Here is a 12194-nt window from a genome sequence, read left to right as displayed (position 1 = left end):
TTTTGATGACTTTAGACTTTTCCTCTTCTTTTAAAGACAAGCTTTTCTTGTCACTGAAAAAGAATGTCAATTACTCTATGATGGGCTCGTGAGACTTATTCTCCATACACGTGTATCAGAGCTGTGGACATAGGGGCTTCGAATTCAGCAGGAATTGAAGGGCAGACAAACAAAGTGTTCTAAAGGAGGAAGAAAGCCAATCACAGAAGAGAGGTTTTCGGAGCATGGGGAGAGACTGTGTCAAGAAGACAACAAGAATTACGTGGGATTTGGGAAGCATGCACATCAGTGTGGGAGGAGTTCTAGATATTAGGAATTGAACTTTTGTGTGAAGCATAGGTAGCCCTGTGGAGCATTTAGCACACACTGCTCAGTTTATACCGAGCCTTCCCCAGCTCGCTTCCAGGAACACACCCCACCTACAAGCGCCAACCAGTGAGCATCTGGAGGGGGTTTCCTGAGCAAAGGGAGACTCCAAAAGCATGACAAGGAGCCATTCAAGGCTGAGTAAGAGGCATGAACACAGGCTCTGTAACAGGCTCCCCAGGCCAGCAACCGCACCTCTGCAACCCTCTTCAGCGGGCCGGGCCTTCTACATGGAGTCATCCCACTGGTGGGGCCAACCCTGCTCTCTTCATCTGCCATCTGGGTCAAGATCTTGTACTCAACGGCTTCCTCAAAACCTTCCTGGTAATTTTTTTCTCCTTCCCTGATAATCTAAGTTTTATATGAGTACCCTAAGTTGAGGTGTTCTGTATTTTTTAAAGATAACTTACACGGTTTTTTATTCTGACTGTTAAGGTAGGGTATATTCACATAGAAAACTTAGTAAAAGATACATTTTACATTTTTTTTAAAGATTTTTTTTTTTTTTATCTGACAGAAATCACAAGTAGGCAGAGAGGCAAGCAGAGAGAGAGAAGGAAGCAGGCTCCCTGCAGAGCAGAGAGCCCGATGTGGGGCTTGATCCCAGGACCCTGGTATCATAACCTGAGCCGAAGGCAGAGGCTTAACCCACTGAGCCACCCAGGTGCCCCACATTTTACATTTTTATATGTTAAAAATAATTATTAAAACAAACTCACCCATAATCTCACCACCCTGATACAAACATTGTTAATATTCTGGCCCATTGCCTTCCATATGTTTTTCTATCAAGATTTTTACATGTTTAATATCATCTTTTATTTATATTTTTCAACAGATATATACTATTATCTGTTACACCTTAAACATTTTCCCATGACACTTAAGCATTCTTTATAAACATCATTGTTAGTTAATGCATAATATTCCAACCTATAATTATGTCATAAATTATTTAACAATCCCTTAGTGTTGTTACCAATTTTTTGCTATTTTAAAATGTTACCATGAACATCTTTGATGATCTAGCTATAAGTGAAAGAAGTCTTCATGTCTCTTTCTCCTCATCTGAGAAATGATAGATCAGAAGTATTTTGTCTGCTGACAGACCCTCTTTGTCCCCATTTCAATTTTCTTACAAACAGATCTTGGTGACCCTTTTGTACTGACATCTCTCTCTGCCCTTTGGAACAATTCATCCTTGGAAATGGTTCACTTACACTTCTGAATTAAAGGTAAATAATAGGTGCGCCTGGATGGCTCAATGGGTTAAAGCCTCTGCCTTCAGTTTAGGTCATGATCTCAGGGTCCTGGGATTAAAGCCTCTGCCTTCAGCTTAGGTCATGATCTCAGGGTCCTGGGATCAAGCCCCGTATCGGGCTCTCTGCTCAGCAGGGAGTCTGCTTCCTGTCTGCCTCTCTGCCTACTTGTGATCTTTCTCTCTGTCAAATAAATAAATAAAATATTTAAAATTTTTTTTAAAAAAAGGTAAATGATAAAGTCATGTTCCCAGCCCTGAGGAAGATTTACTTCTCGAATTTGACCCAGGATTCCCGGCTCTGACCCTCTATATCTTACCCAGGGCCTGATGTCGTTCCAGGCACAATTTACAGAAGGCAAGGTGCCCTTCTCTAAAAGATAATCCCTATTATGGAGCCACCGGACAGCTCAGATCTACCGTCTGAGGCTCTGAAGCTCATTACACAGATTAAGAATACATACAGTAGAAACAAAGACTCCCCAAATTTTCCTATGATTAACAAAGGCTAAGGCATGAGTTAATAACTATCTTCAAGTATATTAAAGATGACTGTATAGCATCTAGTTAATATTATATCTATGGCAGTGCTTAATAGAATCAAATTAAGTGGAAAGAAACCATGCAATTATCTGGTCTAGATCCTTTATTTTGCAGAGGAGGAAACTGAAGAAGCCCAGAGAAGTTAGAAGGCTTACACTAACTCACAAAACAATAATTAAGTGTACTTGATTTCACTACTTGACCAACTTTATTTGGTTTTCATTCTTTAGCATAAAAAGAAACATGGACTTTGAATGTTTTTAACATGTATCCCACTAAAGAAGTAAATCATTTCATTAGAATCCTTTCACATTTCTTCTTGAAATTTAATAGTATTCCCATATACCAGGAAGTAGAAATGATAGAGGTAAAATAAGGGACCCCATTTCAGTACAGGAGTACCCTACTCCATTTCCCATAATAAGAGCAAGTGCTAATGTGCCAAGCGCTTTACCCTCCTGATCTCATTTAATACGTACACAACCTGTAAGGAAGATGCTATTGTTATCCCCATTACACAGAAGAGAAGACTGACCCTGAAAGAGAGAGGGTCAGGAATGAGTGCAACTAGGACTAAAACCTAATTCTTTTGGGGTGCCTAGGTGGCTCAGTTGGTTAAGCTTCTGACTTCATTTCTGCTCAGGTCACAATCTCAGGGTCATGAGATGGAGCCCCACATGGGGCTCCGCACCGAGTACGAAGCCTGCTGAAGACACACTCTCCTCCTCCTTCTGCCCCTCCCCTCTACTTGCATGAGCCCTATCTTTCTCTCTTTCTCAAAACAAAACCAAACAAAAACCTAGATCTTTCAAACTTGAACTGCTGTTCCCTAATAATAGCACTTTACTGATTCCCTACTTTCAATCCTCCCCAGTATTGTAAATTCCTTCAGGATGAAAGAATAAGGAATGTGCATTACCCTTTCATGGTAAGGCGTATTTAACAAGATGTCTTACTAGAGTCTGTATTCAGAGTCTGTGTGACTGGAGTACGGACAGGAAAAGAGCTAGTGGCCCAAAATGGCACAGGGGAGATATAAATCAAACTATGTTTCATAAAACTGCACCTGTACTTTCCTGAAGAAATTCCAGATTGCTTAAATCCACACCTGGTCTTGAAATGCAAGGACATATATATCATGACGAAACAAATGACCTTAATCAATCAACAAGTATACTGAAGTCCCAACTACATGGCTTGTCAGAAAAAAATATGTAATACAAGTGGCCAAATTCTATAGGCTATTTGAAACATAATAGGAACTAAGGCTGGCGGTAGGAGTTTTATGGGGGATGTAGGGGCACAGAGAATCTCAGAACATATAAGATAGTGATATAAGACATATTTTGGTCTTTGTCCTTGGCTCCCGCCAATAACTCCTAAAACATTTGGAACTTCCTACTCAATAAAGGTGCTAGGAGCACTTTCGTTTTACCCTTTGAGTCTTTGACCCTAGTTTCTGATGCAGAGTTCCTAAATCCCTTGGAATTTCCTAAGTGACAAGAGATCTTATATTCGAAGGAGGCAACTTTGTTGGGTTCCTGGATAGCTTTAGGATGGGAGCTGGTCACCAGAAAAATCAAGCCATTATTGAAAATTTGGAACTTGCAACACCAGCCCCTATCCCCTAGGCAATGGAGAACAGTTAGAGATTGAGTTAATAATTGATTATGTTTACGTGGTGAAGCCCCCTGAACTACAGGGTTCAAGGAGCTTCAGGGCTGGTAAACCTGTCACAAGCTGGGAGGGAGGTGCACCCGAACTGCACAGGGAGAGAACCTCTAGAACTCAGAATCAAGACCTTACCCTATGTATCTCTTTATCTGGCTATACATTTGCACCCACTATCATATTCTTTGTTATATAATAAACAGGTAAATGAGTGTTTTCATGAGCTCTGTGAGCAGGTCAGGGCAATTTATTGAACCTGAGCAAGGAGTGGTAGAAACCCAGTTTAAGGGCCCCTGGGTGGCTCGGTCAGTCAAGTGTCTGCCTGCTGTTGGCTCAGATCATGATCCTGGCGTCCCAGGATTGAGCCCCACATTAGGCTTCCTGCTCACTGGGGAGTCTCCTTCTCCCTCTGTCCCTCACCTTTCTCAAGTTCTCACTCTCTCGGTCTCTCTCTCAAATAAATAAATAAAATCTTTAAAAGAAAAAAAAAAGGGAAGGAAAGAAGGAAAAGAAAAGGAAGGAAGGAAGGAACCCAGTTTATAGGCAAGTCAGATGGAAGTGTAAGTGACAACTTGAGGCTGGGAATCGGCATCTGAAGTGAAAGCAGTCTCCTGGAACTGAGCCCTTAATTTGTAGGATCTGACACTAACTAAACAGTGTTAGAACCGAACTGAATTGTAGGACATCCAGTTGGTGTTGGAGAAATGGTAGATATGGGAGAAAAATCACGCATCTGGAATCCCAGCGGCTAAAACTCGGGATTTGCAGCCTTGTGCTTGGGGGTCAAATCCCAGTTGGGCCACCTCATAGCTATCTGATCCTAGAAATGGGTAGCCTGAATTCTTCACGTATAAAATGGAGATGAGATTACCTTACTCAACAAGTTGTTCACATCTCACAAAATGTGTAAATCTTGTCCCCCTTAGGATAGAAATCAAGATTTAATGGATCTCCACTTCATACTCATTTACAATGGGCTGAATAAATGTTTGTTGGATCAACCAAAATGGATCGTTGAATATATGTTCAATATATTTATGTGGATTGGTTTTTCTTCATAGCATGAGTACCACCAAAACTCTGTTCTAGAAATTAGCATAGTATTCCTCCTTGGTACTCAGTGCTTTAATAATAATATACACTAGTAAAAAACTACAAAGTGTCATTGAAGAGTATGAAGATTTCTAGTTGTCAAGCCAGTCAACCATAAGAAGCCATGTGGTTATCTCTAAGTCATATACAGCAAGCCTACCAGGATAATATCTTCTTTGATCTAAATTCCAGAAACTTGCCTTTCATTTTAGTTTCTAATGCTCCCCCAAAGCCCTGACTTACAAAGTGTCAAATGCTCACATGGTGATTATGGGAAAATAATGAAGCCTGAGATTCTCTATGAGCTCTGTGGCATCACCCCAGCTTTTGGTAGGAAAAACTTGCTCAAAACATAGACAAAGATGACATTAAGAAAGTCATGTATACTAGCGCAAGCCAGCAGGACAAAAGCCTGAAAAAAATTACACCTAAAAGAAATGAAAAATAGGAAACTACTGTCATATTTGCTGACTACTCCCACTGAGTAAAAAGCTATTACAAAAAGATCTTTCTGCATGAACAATCTAGAAGGCGTTATCAAGGATTACATGAAAAAATATGGTTTAAAAAAAAAAAAAGTAGCCTAAAACAGTTACTTAGGAAGACCTACCACCCCAAGTGGTAAAAGTGTAACTAAGACTTCCTGGAGGCTTTCCGCAAGGAGCTGTTGTAGCTAACTAAGCATTACACTATATTATCTCATTTAATCTCCACAATAAGCCTAGAAGGTGTATACTATTAATATCTCCATTTTATAGATAAGGAACAGAAACTTAGAAAGGTTAAGTAATTTACCCACCACCACACAGTAAGTAGAAAATTAGGGATTTGAGTGATTTGGTCTAGATCCATGTATCATGGTAGAAACAGACGCAATCATGGTAGAAACAGACGCAATCCTGGTCAACCAACAGCTTGAATATGTAATTGACGGAGCAGTGGTTAGGAGCAAGGTTTTTAGAGAGAAAATGTCTTTTTTAATGGGCTCATCTGAACTTTAGCACCAACTTCATAAAGAAGCAAAGAAACAAACAACAGAATAGACTCTACTTTTTATTATTTTTTATTATTATGTTCCATTAGCCAACCAAAAAAAAAGTAGACTCTTAAACATGGAGAACAAACTGGTGGTTGCCAGAGGGGGGTAGGGGATGGAAGATGAATGAATAGATAAAAGAGATAAATGGATAAAAGGTACAAACTCTCAGTTATAAAATAGTCACAGAAATGAAAAGTACAGCATAAGAAGTATAGTTAATACTATTATAACAATGTCCTATGGTGACACATGATGACTACACTTATCTTGGTAGCACTGAGTAATGCATAGAATTGTTGAATCAGTATGTTGTACGCCTGAAACTAATAGAACGTTAAGTCTACCAAAGAAAAAAAAAGATTCAGCAAGAATTCTATGTGACTTGCAAAGTCTTCCTGAAGTGAAAAGTACGCCGTTCTCATTACCTCCCTGCTGACCCAGCCAAGAGGAAGAAACAAAATGATGTGTGTAGTTTTGACATTATCAGGAAAGGAATCCACCATGAGGAGACCAAGAATCTGTGTACCACCAGCAAAGACACGTGGTGAGCCTAGGCAATGCTAAACTGAGCTTTAGGTCAGTTTCATGACCAACAAGTTCATTCACTTGGTAATCTGAAGAAAAAAATAAAAATAAAAAGCAGAAGGGGAGTGGCAAGTACTGAAAATATTAGTCACCATCATAGAAGACTGAGAAAGACTACTACCACTACTACCAATCAGATTCTGGCTAAACTGTTACGACCATGTAAATTTATAGGTTTTAGGACCCTGAGTATTGTTATGAGGGAAGTCTACACTGCTATTCTCAAATCTTATTTCAGAAACTCTAATGGTCTCATGGAGCCATGTTCTTTCAGTCTCCTACAAGACCCACTGCCTGCCTTACTGCTGGCATTACACAAAGGTACCCAGAGCCCTGAGTCAGGCTGAATTTTTGATTTTTTTGAAACCACTGGGACATTTGGATATTTTCTAGTAACGGGAATGTTAATTAAATATGACTGGGGTTAGGAGGGCAAGGTGAGGAATGTATTTCACTCCACATCTTGTATTAAACCTGATTTGACCCTCGCCTATTCCCTACTGTGCAATCAGCGGAATGGTAAGGAGAAAACCTCCGACCCCTCCAGGAAGTGCAATCTTGTCCTGGCCTTGGGAAAACTCTGATGCCTGGTTTTCCTCATTTTAGAAAAAAAGTTAAAGGGCCTTCATCCCCTCACATGTTTTTAAGCACAGAACCTCCAGGAAATGGAACTGTTCACTTCAACAGTATTTTCAGTGATCTCTCATGTTACTGGGCCCCAAGGGACCCTTCCCACCCTCCCCGCTGTGGCATCTCCCTTCCCCCGACCCCTTCCCACTGGTTCCCACACTCACTGCATAAGGAAGGTCAGTCCGAATACATCTGTCCACATCTCTGGAATGCCACAGAGGAGTAACAGCTGTTGACCTCTGTTCCAAACACATGATCCTGTTTGTCCCAAAAGTAGCTTGGATGAACTCCAGCTAATATATACAATCTCCACTTCCTATGGAGAAAGGAGGTCCAAGAGAGTATATTCCCCACATATGCTTTGGTATAAAGACAACCTGCTTTCAGGTGCTGGATCCTTTTATACTAATAATAACATTAAAAATTATAAGAGCAATTGTAGCAAAAATTTATTAAGTATTTCCTATGTGCCAGATGTACCACTAAGCTAAAAGTGCTTCAAGTTGTTTAAGTTCTAGTTTTTCCCTTAAGTTTTAGAAAAAGAAGGATTTTCCTCTCACTACATTTCCACATCTTTATACACACACAACACACACACACACTTTTACTAACCTTCCATGTGTACAAGTTATAAATTGAAGATATTACGTTTACACCTAGAAATGGTAGAGGAGGGAAAAAGAAAGGTAAAGAGGATAAAAAGGAAAAAAACTGTAACTGAGTTGGTGCAAGAAGCCCAACAGTAAGGGAGCAAGAGTGTTATATGGTGACACATGACACTTCTCTTGGTAGCACGGAGTAATGCGTAGAATTGGGGTGGGGGGGCCAAGGCTATGGTCTGAGGCAGGGTCCAGACAAACCTGGTACTTAGAAAAACCCATTAACACCATAGTATGTATGATGTCTTTCATACATGATCTGGAGGAAAATTTCTGACTAAACTTGTTTAGTTTCTATTTTATGAGAGGCCATATATATATTATATATATTATATCATCATATATATTGTATATGTATTATGTATAGCCTATACCTGTAGGCTGCTCAGATTTGAAGGGACTAAAAGCGAGCTCATCATTCTCTTCATTGAGGGGACAGAATTTATATTGGAAACACAGGGAAATCTCACCCATGTCAAGACCTCTAATCTACTCTGATTTCTCACGCTGTCGTTCATTGTGTGAAGTTTATCCAGCTTTGCTATGCCAAATTGTTACAGGAATTTTCTAGAGAAATGGGAATTATTTAGTGGGCTTCAAAGTAGGACAACAAGAGTAGGAAATCTAGAGTGACCTTGAAAAGGCACCCCTTCACCCAATAACGCAAGCTCAGTGCCCATGATAGAAAAGGCCTTGTTCTACACCCTGAGGGTCCAGGGGAGACTCAACTCTGGAAGAGATTCTGAGGAAGAAGCTCCTAACTTGTTTAGAGAAACTTCTCGGGGCAGGGATGCTTCAGTTAGGAGGATAAACAAAATGGGCCCCGTCAGCAATAGGGAAGAATGGTAACTTCCTTCGGGGCAAAGTATATACTATTTGCAAAACCCCAAAACTACATGGCTTATTTAAGGAACCACAAGAAGCTCGTTGTGGCCGGAGCAGGAAGAACTCTGAGGAAAGGCAATGGAGGTGACAGGCGCTCGGGGCAGTCATGCCCCAGGAAGAAGTTTGCTCTGTGTCCTGAGAACAGTCTGGGTCGGCAAGCCTGTCTGGGCCGCTGACATAGTTTAAGGAGCATCAGCAAGCCGGGTCCAGGCTTTCAGATGGATTTAATATCTTACATCAATGCCAGTGGATTGGTCTAAGCTTCACAGATCACAGCGATGATCAGGGTTTCTGAGACAGCATTCGGGTTCAGAAGGAGCGTGGGGAAAGCCAGGGGAAGAACAGGAAGGGCTCTCTGTGGCTTCCTGACCAGGATTATAATAAAACCACGAACACAGATCAAATTGCAGCCGACTTTTCTCCACCTGTCCCTTAAATCTTGGCATCGCTCCATCGCTGGGGTTTGAGGAGGCAAACAAATTCTTCCCTTCTACTTGCTAAGTCAGTCCTAAATCAAGTACAACTGAAAAAGGCAAAGGAATCAGGCCCCTGGGAATGCAAATATGGCTGCTAGAGCACTACTCAAGACTGTGCCTAAGACGGGCAACCCCAACAAGCACCCCAGAATCAGGCACCCAGTTCCCAGGGCCGACCGGTTGGGGCATTACTAGAAAACCCCAGGCCCCACGTCCAGGAGCAGAGTCTTGACCACTAAGCTACCACTGGGGCCAGAGCAGAACACGACTCTCTGCACACAGATGAGTCCCAATCATGGGGACAGGAGGCAGCAGGAGCCAGAGGGAGGTGTGAGTTCAAGAGGCACAGCTGATTAAGGCAAAAGGTACAGGGAAGCAAGCGTATTTTCATGCTCAGACAAAGAAGACACTGCAGAAAGACTGAAGAGATTAAGATGGGATCGTCTGAAGGACGAAAAGGAAGAGGGTAATAGGAACTAGGCCTAGATCATACTCTAAGACCTCAGCATTAATCTAAAAGGAGGACACTTCTTTGAGACCAGCCCATTTGTTTAGGAAGACAAAAGTTACAGCAATCCAGATTAGTGAACACTGACCAGGCACTTTTCAGTTCACACACGTGAACTCCTGGACACCCTGTGTGGGAGCCATGATCGCTGGTTCATTTTAAAGCACAGAAGACCACTAAGTAGCAGAAAAGGCCTGGAACACACCGATCTGGCTCTGAAACGGATCTTAGGGAAGTTGAATCCTCCGATCTGGTGTTCTGTGCCATGAAACCATCATTCCATTAACCCGACCCTTTAGAAAGAGCTTCCACTAGACCATAAATCAACAGCAGAGACATTTTCAGAAACCATCCTTCAGTTTGTGTGGTAGGAAGTCAGGGGTGGGAGCAAGTGAATGGCCTCTTGAGCTTTAAATTCAATTTTTTAAATCTCTGAAAAAGGGAGCAAACATCTCTTTTCCCCTCTCGTCTCCCTCTCTTCAAGATGCAGAAATAGAGAGACACCTGGGTGGCTCAGTCTAAGCATCCGACTCTTGATGTCAGCTCAGGTCTTGATCTCAGGGTTGTGAGTTCAAGCCCTGCACTGGGCCCCATTCTGGGCATGGAGCCTACTTTAAAAAAAAAAAAAAATACAGAGAAAGAACTATTTTAATTTCAGCAAAGGGGCATAAAAGGATTTCTTATCTCTGGGTGCCACCTCAGACTTGGGAAACCAGGCTGAGTTCTCAGGGCTTGCTATCAGTGCTTTGTCTCTGCAGAGAAATTAGACTTCCTAAAAATAGCACCTATCAGGTGGCTAAGCTGTAGGAGGTGGCAGACTGGCTAATAATTTGCATCGTGTGTGTGTGTGTGTGTGTGTGTGTGTGTGTGTGTGTGTGTGTGCGATGTCACCTATGAGACCCTGAGGCTACAGCCCAAGGAAATGGAGAAGGCTCAGGCCTTTTCCAGGAGGTCAGAGTTGTAAGATTATGGTTGCCCTTTTCTGGCTGTCTGCTTAGGAAGGGGCTGTGAAAATGCACTCTTTGTACCCAAAATTATGGACATGTTCCCTCCTCTCTCTGTCCCTAGATTAGTCCTTCTCTCTTCATTTCTCAGAAACTCAGTCTGCACAAACATGGGGTTGACGGGTACTTATTGCCCCAATCAGAAGACAAAAATGTTTCCTTTGAAAGTGGACATGTGGACATTCAGTCCCCAACCTTCCTATTACATTCAACCGGCAAGACCGTGTCCATGAAGTCTGGCAGGTCTTAGCTTTTTTTATGTCAGGGACCCACTGGCAATCTGGAAGGCTAAAAGCCTTCTCACAATCACGTTTGAAATGCAAAACAATAAAATACATAGCATAGCAAAGAAAACCAGAAGTACTGAAATGCAGTTTTCAAATATTTTTAAAACATGATATAGTAATAAATGTACTATATTAACACATTAAATAACAAGATCCAGCTGTGGCATGATAACTACCGTAATGTTCAAGTAGTGATACACGTTAAGTGATATTTTGAGATATCCGCAACAACTATGGGATATGAAAATATCTGTGATTTCAACTGATGACAAAGTCACAAGTACGGCTGAAATTACTGTGATTTGCGGCCTAAGTATATTGTTGCAATGCGAAATCTCAGCTACAGGGGTTAGTGAGAACAAAGATGTAATTTTTTTCCTGCCCGAGATTCCATCAGACCCCTGGTTAAGAAGCCCAGAATAAACCAGTGCATCTGGCTGATTTCAGCAGCTCGTCTACCAATCTGTGGGTCACACACACACACACACACACACACACACACACACACACCCCCACAAGCACTATATGCCCCGCAGTCTCAACTGGAATCTGACAGCATCTTAATGACTTTCAGAGGACATTTCCCAGATGTCTCATAGCCTGAAAGATCAAGGAGCAGAAAGTGCAAATAACATTAGAGACGCCAATGTCAGTTTCTCGTTAGCCCCCAGTTCCCAAGGCCGACCGGGCATGGACGGCTACTCCCAGCCACGGTTTTCTCATGTGGGCCAGATACTGGGCCAGACTCGTAGGCTCTACAGCTCCACCTGCCTTGTTTTCCTCCTGCATGTTAGATGAATTCCCGCTTTCCTTTCTGCCCCACGGTTCCTCAACAGGGTGAGACCCACAGCACTGAGAATTTCCACACACGTGGAAGGACCGCACTCAGGTTCAGACCCCTTGCTCTGCAGGATATCCTCAAGCCCCCTGAGCACTCTGCAAGCTCCCCACATCTTCCAATGATACTGTCCCTGGGGTGGATCAAAAAATCGTTGGAGGACTTCTGCCAGTTAGAGCATAGTCTTCCCCCGCAACCCTCCACTCTGCTGCAGACCTATTTCTACTGAAACATCCATTTCTTTTAGGCATTGGGTCATTCACATGAGTCTTTTCCTTTGTCTGGAATGTTCTTTCCCTTCTCTCTTCTCAAGATGTGCTTCTCCTCCTGACAGTCATTTCTGGCCACCTTGG

Source organism: Mustela erminea, chromosome 8 (assembly GCF_009829155.1).
Source record: "Mustela erminea isolate mMusErm1 chromosome 8, mMusErm1.Pri, whole genome shotgun sequence".
NCBI classification, from domain to species: domain Eukaryota; kingdom Metazoa; phylum Chordata; class Mammalia; order Carnivora; family Mustelidae; genus Mustela; species Mustela erminea.
The sequence above is the reverse complement of the archived record's forward strand: the minus strand, read 5'-3'. Positions refer to the sequence as shown.